The 11,368-nt window shown below is 45.2% G+C and overlaps 2 non-coding genes across 2 annotated transcripts; both read left to right on the forward strand.

The window, feature by feature from the left end:
- Nucleotides 1-2,680: 2,680 nt before the first annotated feature.
- On the forward strand, nt 2,681-2,752 carry trnaq-uug (transfer RNA glutamine (anticodon UUG)). The gene has a single exon. It is a non-coding gene; the product is annotated as a tRNA-Gln (tRNA).
- A 1,299-nt stretch (nt 2,753-4,051) lies between these two features.
- On the forward strand, nt 4,052-4,125 carry trnan-guu (transfer RNA asparagine (anticodon GUU)). The gene has a single exon. It is a non-coding gene; the product is annotated as a tRNA-Asn (tRNA).
- Nucleotides 4,126-11,368: the final 7,243 nt, after the last annotated feature.

Below are 11,368 nucleotides of genomic sequence, written 5' to 3' on the forward strand. Positions count from 1 at the left end.
AGTTACTGGGAACTGCTTTCTCTGCTGTGATGATGTTCTTCCTTCTCCTTCGGTAGCAGGGCAGTGTGGTCCAGGAGAGTCGTCGAGGCTGAAGATGTCGGAGCTCAGAAGACCTGCATCGGAGGCTGTGTAGCAATCTCTCTGGAAGGCTTATTACAAACTGCTGCAGTGGTCTCTCTTCTTTTTCCCTCGTTCCCCTTCTCCTTCTTTCGTTAAAAAACAGGGCCCCAGTTATAATTTGGGAGCCATTCTAATCTGCGTGCCAAATGAGCCCCGATTCTTTGATTTTAATTTTGGTTGGGCTTGATATCTCTTTGTTATATTTTGGTGGGCCCATTAATGGTAACCTGTCTCAGATGTGTCGATCTTTTGAATTTGTTTCTTGATCGGGAAAATTAGATTTTTGGTATTTGCAATGTCAGCCTCGGCCTGGATTTTCCATGCGGGATGGATGGGCCATTGTCATTATGTTTCCGCTGGATGGGTTTCCTGCTCTGAGTGATGGCTGGCTATCTCTGGGTTGATTGTTGCTATGTTAATGTCTCCCGGGGAGATGGGTTTTCGAGTTTACACAATTCCCCAGACAATTTGTTCAGCTTCAATATCCCAGACAGCTCCAATACCCAAACTGGTTTCTTTGAACGATCCTTTAGTTCTCAGCCCTTTCCACACGGACCCAATCTGCCTTGTAAAATCCCAAATTCGATTAAAACTCGTAGTTTCTTCCAGTTAGATCCCAAACTTTCTGGTTGATAGTTCCAAATTAAATTTCCTTTCCAATGAGTCCAAACACAGGGGAGGTTGTCCCACGAATTTTTGCCATCCTACTCCTGCACCTATTTTCTATGTTTCTATGTTTCGATGTTTCTATGTTTCAAAAACTTTGGCATGATTGGTTCCATGGTGTAATGGTGAGCATTCTGGACTCAGTAAACCAGTGATCTGAGTTCAAATTGTGGTGGAACCTCAATTCTTGCTGTCCCAGCTGCTGCAAATTTGGGACAAACAAGTGAAAGACACCTGGTGCTGGTGGGCAGTTTTGTTGCCTTTGTCAGTGTTGCTTTGTCTAGTTGTGAAATCATGTGCTCAACCATCAGTTACTTGTTACAAATCAGCGGAGGAGAAACCAGTTTTTTATCTAATGCTGCCTTTAGCTGCACAATGTGTGCTGAGATTATCTGTGCAATATGCATTCAGCAGGATGAATAAAAGCAACGCTTTTGAAATGCAGGCACTGCATGTTTTGTACTCGAAAAAATTAACATTTTCTTTTCATGCCAAGCATTTTACATTAATGCATTGCAATGCCAATGCACTTTTTACCTGGCAAGACTGAAGTACAAGCTGTGATGAACAGTATGAAACAGAAACAGCTACTTGAGAACCCATAGCCTCGACGGTATCTGTGTGAATTGCTCTGCATCGATAATTAGCAGAACGTAAAGAGGGAAAACTGATGCGATGGAAGAGAAAAGGCCGAGCCAAATTGTAATGTTGCAGATGGTTTTGTTGTTTTTGAGAAATGTTTCAAAGATTTTGTCATGGTTGTTGCCATGGTGTAATGGTGAACACTCTGGACTCTAAATTTAATGATCTGAGTTCAAATCTCAGTTGAACCTGAATGCTTTTTGTCCCAGCTGCTGAAAATTTGGGACTAACAAGTAAAAGACACCTGGTGCTGGTGGGCAGTTTTGTTGCCTTTGTCATTGATGCTTGATCTGCAAGTCTAGTTGTCAAATCGTGTGTTCAACAATCAGTTATCTGCTACAAATCAGCGGAGGACAAATCGGTTTGTCGTCAAATGCTGCCTTTGTCTGCACAATGTGTGCTGAGATTATGTGTGCAATATGCATTCCGCAGGATCAATAAAAGCAATGCTGTTTGAAATGCAGGCACTGCATAGAATCAAAGAAACACAGAAAATACTTGCAGGGGTAGGCCATTCGACCCTTCGAGCCTGCACCATCACTCAATAAGATCATGGCTGATCATTCACCTCAGTACCCATTTCCTGCTTTGTCTCCATACCCCTTGATCCCTTCAGCCGGAAGGGCCACATCTAACTCCCGCTTGAATATATCCAACGAACCTTCATCAAAAACTCTCTGCAGTAGTGAATTGCACAGGTTAACAACTCTCTGAGTGAAGAATGTTCTCCTCATCTTGGTCCTAAATGGCTTAAACTGTGTTCCATGGTTCTGGACTTCCCCAACATTGGGAACATTCTTCCTGCATCTAACCTGTCCAGTCCCATCAGAATTTTATATGTTTCTATGAGATCCCATCTCATCTTTCTAAACGCCAGTGAATAAAGGCACAGTCGATCCAGTCTCTCCTCATATGTCGGTCCTGCCATCCTGGGAATCAGTCTAGTGAACCTTCGCACTCGACAAAACGTTTTCTTTTCATGCCAAGCATTTTACATTAATGCATTGCAATGCCAAAGCATTTTTTACCTGGCAAGACTGAAGTACAAGCTGTGATGAACAGTGTGAAACAGAAACAACTACTTGAGAAACCATAGCCTCGACGGCATCTATGTGAATTGCTCTGCGCCGATAATTAGCAGAGCGTAAAGAAGGGAAACTGATGCGAGACATGAGAAAAGGCCGAGCCAAAGTGTAATGGTGGCAATGATTTTGTTGTTTTTGAGAATTTTTTCAAATATTTTTGTGTGTTTGGTTCCATGGTGTAATGGTGAGCACTCTGGACTTTGATTCCAGCAATCTGAGTTCAAATCTCAGTGGAACTTCAATTCTTGGTTGTCCCAGCTGCTGAAGATTTGGGACAAACAAGTAAAAGATACCTGGTGCTGGTGGGCAATTTTATTGCCTTTATCATTGATGCTTGATCGACAAGTCTCGTTGTCAAATCGTGTTCTCTGTGGGAGCACAGTCCCGCATTGCTGAACTCTTTGCTTCAGCATGCAGTCTGAAGTTTGGATTAAAAAACAGGAAGATTGAAGTTTGGATGGAAAAGAGACTGTTAGACAATGTGGTGCCTTCAGCCAGTGAGATGAGTAACTGGTCATTGTCTGGATGTTATATATTTGAGTACCTTGTTACGGTGGGAATAATGGAAATTCAGGACTAAACGATTTGACGATGTCTGTATGTTCTGTATTTGAGTTTAAACTTGTTACTATATAATGAGATCTGTAGGTTAAACAAGCAATATTAAGTCTGTCTGTTAAACGATTCAGAAAGCAATTCGTCTGGATTGTCTAAATGCAAAGAATAAGAGTTTAAAGGCTTTTTCAGTATAAATATGAGACATTTATGGACTGCAGAGACACAGACACCAGAGACACTGGACATTTGGAAGGTGTGTGTCTCAAGCAGCCACGGAAATCGAAGCAAGCTGCCTTTGTGAAGTGTTCTCAGTAACTTTCATACTTGGTTTGTTTAGTATGAATGTTTAACTAAAAGACCCGATCCTGCCTTTACTACAACGGAGTGTGTGCGGGAAATTCGACGTTAAAAGCAACGAAGCGAAAAGAGCAAGACAGCTGTTTACAACATTTTGGTGACCCCGACGTGATTTTCAAAAGTTCGTTCGCTTATTCGAAGACCCCGACGTGAAGCAGAAAGTTGGCTGAGTTGTTGGAAGAAGTGTTTCCCACACATCAGTTCGAGGGGTGAGCATTCTCTTAGTTGTCGTGATTAAAGGGATCTTCAGTTAGTAATGGGAGGCTCAGGGGATATTACAGTTGAAGTCGCGTTTAATCACGGCAATATCCACATTCAGGAGCTGAAAAGGAATTAAAACCGAATACCGGCTTCGGGACAATCAGAATACTTCGTCACAGACAAGGCACTGGAAGGCTGGAAGGTAGATCATACCGGTTGTGGGAGAGCTGGTTGGTGGTGACATGGAAGTGTCTGCAGTGTGCGGGACCAGACTGCTTCCACGCATCCACAATGAATGTCCCACCCTTTACTTGGGAAAAGTACAACTGAGAGTGGACAAGTTCCATCCCGGTCAGAGCAATCTGAAGCTTTAACTGACTGACACCCTGGTTTGGGATGTCTTGCACCATGTAATTGCGTCAGTCTCTGTGGCGCAATGGGTTAGCGTGTTCGGCTGTTAACCGAAAGGTTGGTGGTTCGAGCCCACCCAGGGACGAAGCATTTAACTGTTTTTCCCCGAGGATTCGGTGCTGCACGATTCCAGGTTGTCATTGTGTGTTTTGGCTGCGCGAATATATTCCACAAACATTGCCAGCTGTGCTGTTATCTAGTGAGTTCCCACTCCAATACTTTTATGAGCATTCAGTTTGAGTGTATACAGAACTGAACAGAGATATCAGAAAATTTAACAAGGTTGTGGGACATTGCTTTTTGTTAATATTGAACCACTATTATGAATAAATCCATTTCTTCAAATATTTAATTGAACATGTTTTCAAAATGTTTCCGCGCAGTTTTGAACCAGGGACATTTCGCGTGTGAGGTGAATCTAATAACCACTACATTACGGAAACACTACAGCAATGTTCGGAACATAACCAGAGCTTTAACCTGCACAGCTGGCCTATACTTCAGGACCTGGTTTTATGAGAATAGAGTGATGGTGCTATATTTAGGAAGGCTGTGAGTGTGGCAGGAATTGATCTAGTGTTTCCCAGACTTTACACATAGGAACAGGAGGTGGCCATTTAGCAGCGAGTGGTTAGGATCTGGAATGCACGGCTTGAAAGGGTGGTGGAGGCAGACTCAATCTTATCTTTCAAACGGGAGCTGGATCAGTGTCTGAAGGAAAAACAATTGCAGGGCTACAGGGAAAGGGCGGGGGAGTGGGACTCGCTGAGATTCGGCACGGGCTCGACGGGCCGAATGGCCTTCCGTGCTGTAACCATTCCATGATTCTATAAGTTCGTAGCACATTTCATAGTGTGGGTGGAAGCAGAACATTTCAAAGGGACATGGATTGAGTCGGCAAAACTAGAGGCATCTGATTCAGGAGATTCGGGGGGCGCGGAAATTCGGAAGTATAATGACTTTGAAAGGAACATTTTTGTTTTGTGCAGTTACGGTCAGAGAAATGTTTGTGAAAGGAATTTTTTGAACAGAGGAATGCAGCATTTAATCTTCTGCCTTAACACTTCTTCCTGGGTGTCGGGGTCACATTTCTTTTCGAGGTTATTCTTCTCAAAAAGGAGTTAGATGTAGTCCTTCACACTAGGGGGATCAAGGGCTATGGCGAGAAAGCAGGAATGGGGTATTTAAGTTGCATGTTCAGCCATGAACTCATTGAATGGCGGTGCAGGCTCAAAGGGCCGAATGGCCTACCTCTGCACCTATTTTCTATGTTTTCTATGTTTCTTGAATTTATATTTCCTTTGGTGTTTCACAATAACCAGACCTTTGCTCTAAAGTCTTTCTCACTGTTTTTCCAGTCTCCTGTTGATGTACCAGCAATGAACATTTTGAACCAGACACCAAAAACACACTGTGCAAAATGGGACATGCTTTAACAGTTAACGTGGGGCTCGAACCTCAAATTCGAGATTAAAATTCTCATGCTCGACCGATTGATCTCACGGGGCTTCTGCCAAATCGACGTTTTTGTCGTTGATTGCAGCCAGGCGCCTGTTGGCTCCGCCCCAGATGTTTAAACTTGCTGTCAAGGAACTGACAGGATCTTCTTGAATGGTGGACCAGGCTCGAGGGGCCGAATGGCCTACTCCGGCCCCTAATCCTTACATGTTTATAACCTTATGACCTTTCACAGGAGAACAAACTCGCCCCTGAGCATGCATGAGGAGATAGCTCCAGAAAATATTCCCACCCGGTGAGCTTTCGCGTGTGAGGCGAACGTGTTAACCGCTACACTGCGGAAACATCTCCACTTTCAGCACCCGGTCAGACGGAAATGTTAAGCGAGCAGGTGAACTGCTGAATCCCACTTTGAAGGAGTTGATCGTGGTGTCAAACAATGAGTTTCACTTAATGATTAAAAATAAGAAATGTCAGATTTAAACACAGACCTCGAGAGAAGACTGCAACCTGAACACAGCACCTGAGACCGCTCGGCCATCCTAACTATTTAATGCTGTATGTGGCCATCTGCAGGTTGATTTTGAACTTTTGTATCCTGTCACATGAAATAAATGAGGGCAGCAGGCGTATCTCTGTCTGACACCGGGGAAACAGTGAGACAAACCTTGGAGCAAGGGTCTGGTTATTGCCAAACAGCAAAGAATATATTAATTGTGGAAGAACAATATCTAAAAGTACAGTAACCCTGATGTGATTTAAACACGCTACCTTCGGAACTGAAATCAGTCACGCTACCATTGCGCCACGAGGTCTACGTCATAAGACTCAGATGTTCGTCGATATGAAGGTGTCACAATACAAGGAGCTTTAAAATCTCCGCCCATTCCCACCTGGTGTCAGAAGCAGCGCTCACCTCCCAGTCACTGTATGTTTTTTTCTTAAACTTTTGTGTTGCTTTCACGGGAAAGCATCATTAATTAACCCATCACCTTCTTTTGCACAATGAAAGAAATGCTAACTGAGGGACAGTCGATACTTCAATCATTTGTCCTGTGCTTAGGGGAGCGGGCAGGGAAGTTGACCTGAGTCCATGATCGCAGTTCAAACCTTCAAGCAGAGCCTGAAACGCATAACTCACGGTTCCTTGCAGACATGCCTGTCACGCATACTGCTCACTTGCAGGACAAGGCCACACACGCTCACCGGGGTCCCACCTGTGGAACTATTGATGAAGAGAGGCCACAAAACCAGGCTCTCTCTAGTCCATCCTGACCTTAAAGATCATGTCGAAACCCGATGTCAACACCTGCAGTGGTATCACAACCGCACCACAGTGTCACGCAACATAGCTGTAAATGACCCAGTGTATGTACTTAACCATGGTCAAGGGCCCAAGTGGCTCCCGGGCAATGTTACGGATAAGGAGGGTAACCGGTGTATATGGTTAAGCTCGAGAAGGGGCAGATGTGTAGAAAACACATTGATCAAATCAAGCTAAGACACACTGATGAACCGAACAGTTGGAAGAAGACACCCCAAGCTTAGACAACCAACCAACTCACGTCCAGCCATCAGAAGAACCCACTGTGGTCAACGCCCAGCCCCAAGTCGTGAGAGACTTGGAAAGCACTGGGATTGTACTGAGACGGTCAACCAGGGAGCGAAGGGCTCTGGACCGTCTGAACTTGTAATATGGACTTGTGCGAAGAACTGGGGGGAAATGATGTAACGTATGTACATAAGGTCTGCCCACCTATAGGAGACACTACCATCGGAGGTCCGAGGGTCATAGGTACATTCGTGCTGGGCCGGCTTTATAACTTGAACTACACCTTTGTATCTTCACTTCTGGAAGCCATTGAAGACTGACCAGGTTACATCTAGTCACTGGCTTCCAGTACGGAGTTTATTATATAATTTCCATTTTATTTTCTCGAGCCAACTCCTGCTGAATAACGATGGGCCGTTGCCCGGAATAATCCATAATGGTAGATCATGAACTGCTCCCTCATACGACACTCTTATTGCTGCACTACCAATCACTGGTATGAGCTCTTTGGTGTAGGTATGCAACTTCGCATTTATCGGACTCAGCTTGGGTCTCTCTGCCTTGGTCTTCCACAGCTTTTCAAAAGTCCCCTGGCTCATTATCGATTGACTCGCAGCCGTGTCTAAATCCATGGATACCAGCACGCCGTTTAATTTTACCTCCATCATTATCGGTTGGCTCTTGGTTAGGAACGTACGTACGCAATACACTTCCTCCTCAAGAGCTCTCAAATGCCTCTGGTCGCATCGCCAGATCCACGCTGAATTGATCATCATCCACGTGGTGTGTCACAGCTCACTTGCTCTGCTGTGGCACGTCCGCTGAAGATGTCCCGTCTTCGCACACCCTCTGCATACATACTGCCTGAAGCAGCACTGATGGAGTCGGTGATTGGCCCCGCAACGCCAATACATTGAGCTCGGATTTGCACCCGATGGCGGGATTTCAGCAGCCCCCGTTCTCGCATACGCACTCGAGTAGGCCCTCGATGGCGAACTTTGAGCGCTTCCCAGTCTTACAGATGCAGTCGAGTAGGCCCTGCCATGAGCAGCCTTCCTGGCCGTCGATACAATTTTGTGCACAGTACTTGCCGTGGAGTTCCTGCTAAGCAGTTGGCTCGTTGGTCTAGTTGTATGATTCTCACTTTGGGGTTGTTACTTGAAATTTGCGAGAGGTCCCGGGCGAGCCCTTTTTTTGCCGTGAATTTTGAATTTGCATCGAACTTTTGCAAAGAAGCACTTGCATTTCTGCAGCGTCTGTCAGGAACTCATAACGCCCCAAAGCGCTTTACAGCCGTTGAGTTACCTTTGAAATGTTGTCACTTCAGTAAAGATGTGCCCGAATCACCCCACACGCACCTCAACTCTTTGTGAAGGAGTTCATAGAATCATAGAAGTTTACAGCACGGAAGGAGGCCAATTCGGCCCATCGTGTCCGCATCGGCCAACAAGAGGCTATCCAGCCTAATCCCACTTTCCAGCTCTAGGTCCAGAACCTGCAGGATACAGCACTTCAGGTCATATCCAAGCACTTGTTAAATGTGGTGAGTGTTTCTGCCTCTACCACCCTTTCAGGCAGTGAGTTGCAGACCCCCACAACCCTCTGCGTGCAGAAATAAATAGGTGCAGGCGAAGGCCATTCGGCCCTTCGAGCCGCACCACCACGGAGAATGAAACAGTTAATTCAGAGACCATGGTCCAGAACTTAAAGAAGGGTAACTTTGAAGGTGTGAGGCATGAATTGGCTAGGATAGATTGGCAAATGAGACTTAAGGGGTTGACAGTGGATGGGCAATGGCAGACATTTACAGACCGCATGGATGAACTGCAACAATTGTACATCCCTGTCTGGTGTAAAAATGAAAAAGGGAAGGTTGCTCAACCGTGGCTATCAACGGAAATCAGGGATAGTATTAAAGCCAAGGAAGTGGCATACAAATTGGCCAGAAATAGCAGCGAACCCGGGCACTGGGAGACATTTGGAAATTAGCAAACGAGGACAAAGGGTTTGATTAGGGCAGGGAAAATAGAGTACGAGAGGAAGCTTGCAGGGAACATTAAAATGGACTGCAAAAGCTTCTATAGATATGTAAATAAAAAAAGGTTAGTAAAGACAAACGTAGGTCCCCTGCAGTCAGAATCAGGGGAAGTCATAACTAGGAACAAAGAAATGGCAGACCAATTGAATAAGTACTTTGATTCGGTATTCACTAAGGAGGACACAAACAATCTTCCGGATATAAAAGGGCTCAGAGGTTCTAGTAAGAATGATGAACTGAGGGAAATCCTTATTTGTCGGGAAATTGTGTTGGGGAAACTGATGGGATTGAACGCCGATATATTCCCAGGCCTGATGGTCTGCATCCCAGAGTACTTAAGGAGGTAGCCTTGGATATAGCGGATGCATTGACAGTCATTTTCCAACACTCCATAGATTCTGGATCAGTTCCTATGGAGTGGAGGATAGCCAATGTAACCCCACTTTTTAAAAAAGGAGGGAGAGAGAAAGCAGGGAATTATAGACCGGTCAGCCTGACATCAGTAGTGGTGAAATTGATGGAACCAATTATTAAGGATGTCATAGTAGCGCATTTGGAAAGAGGTGACATGATAGGTCCAAGTCAGCATGGATTTTTGAAAGGGAAATCATGCTTGACAAATCTTCTGGAATTTGTTGAGGATGTTTCCAGTAGAGTGGACAAGGGAGAACCAGTTGATGTGGTGCATTTGGACTTTCAGAAGGCTTTCGACAAGGTCCCACACAAGAGATTAGTGTGCAAAGTTAATGCACATGGGATTGGGGGTAGTGTGCTGACGTGGATTGAAAATTAGTTGGCAGACAGGGAGCAAAGAGTAGGAGTAAATGGGTACTTTTCAGAATGGCAGGCAGTGACTAGTGGTGTACCGCAAGGGCCCTAGCTGTTTACATTGTACATTAATGATTTAGACGAGGGGACTAAATGTAGTGTCTCCAAATTTGCAGATGACACTAAGTTAGGTGGCAGTGTGAGCTGCGAAGAGTATGTTATGAGGCTGCAGAGTGACTTGGATAGGTTAGGTGAGTGGGCAACTGCATAGCAGAGGAAGTATAATGTGGATAAAGGTGAGGTTATCCACTTCGGTTGAAAAACAGAGAGACAGACTATTATCTGAATGGTGACAGATTAGGAAAAGGGGAGGTGCAACGAGACCTGGGTGCCATGGTACATTAGTCATTGAAGGTTGGCATGCAGGTACAGCAGGCGGTTAAGAAAGCAAATGGCATGTTGGCCATCATAGCGAGGGGATTTGAGTATAGGTGCAGGGAGGTGTTACTACAGTTGTACAGGGCCTTGGTGAGGCCACACCTGGAGTATTGTGTTCAGTTTTGGTCTCCTAACTTGAGGAAGGACGTTCTTGCGATTGAGGGAGTGCAGCGAAGGTTCAGCAGACTGATTCCCAGGATGGCGGGACTGACATATCAAGAAAGACTGGATTCACTGGAGTTCAGACAAATGAGAGGGGATCTCATGGAAATGTTTAAAATTCTGGCGGGTTTAGACAGGTTAGATGCAGGAAGAATGTTCCCAATGTTGGGGCAGTCCAGAACCAGGGCTCACAGTCTTAGGATAAGGGGTAAGCCATTTAGGATCGTGATGAGGAGAAACTTCTTCACCCAGAGAGTGGTGAACCTGTGGAATTCTTTACCACAGGAAGTTGTTGAGGCCAATTCACTAAATATACTCAAAAAGGAGTTAGACGTAGTCCTTACTACTCGCGGGGTTCAAGGGGTATGGCGAGAAAGCAGGAATGGGGTACTGAATTTGCATGTTCAACCATAAACTCATTGAATGGTGGTGCAGACTCGAAGGGCCGAATGGCCTACTCCTGCACCTATTTTCTATGTTTCTACATTCCAATAAGATCATGGCTGATTATTCACCTCAGTCCCCCTTTCCTTCTTTCTCTTCATACCCCTTGAGCCCTTTTGCCGTAAAGGTCACAGCTAATTCCCTCTGGAATATATCAAATGAATTGGCATCAACAATTCTCTGCGGCAGAAAATTCCACAGGTTAACAACTTTCTGAGTGAAGAAGTTTCTCCTCATCTCGGTCCTAAATGGCTTACCCCTTATCCCTGAGACTCTGACCCCTGGACTGGACTTCCCCAACATCGGGCACATTCTTCCTGCCTCTAACCTGTCCAGTCCCGTCAGAATTTTATATGTTTCTTTGAGATCCCCTCTCATTCTTCTAAACTCCGGTGAATACAGGCCCAGTCAATCCAGTCTCTCCTCATATGTCAGTCCTGCCATCCAGGGAATCAGTCTAGTGAACCT

This window comes from Pristiophorus japonicus, unplaced genomic scaffold, assembly GCF_044704955.1.
Source record: "Pristiophorus japonicus isolate sPriJap1 unplaced genomic scaffold, sPriJap1.hap1 HAP1_SCAFFOLD_170, whole genome shotgun sequence".
NCBI classification, from domain to species: domain Eukaryota; kingdom Metazoa; phylum Chordata; class Chondrichthyes; family Pristiophoridae; genus Pristiophorus; species Pristiophorus japonicus.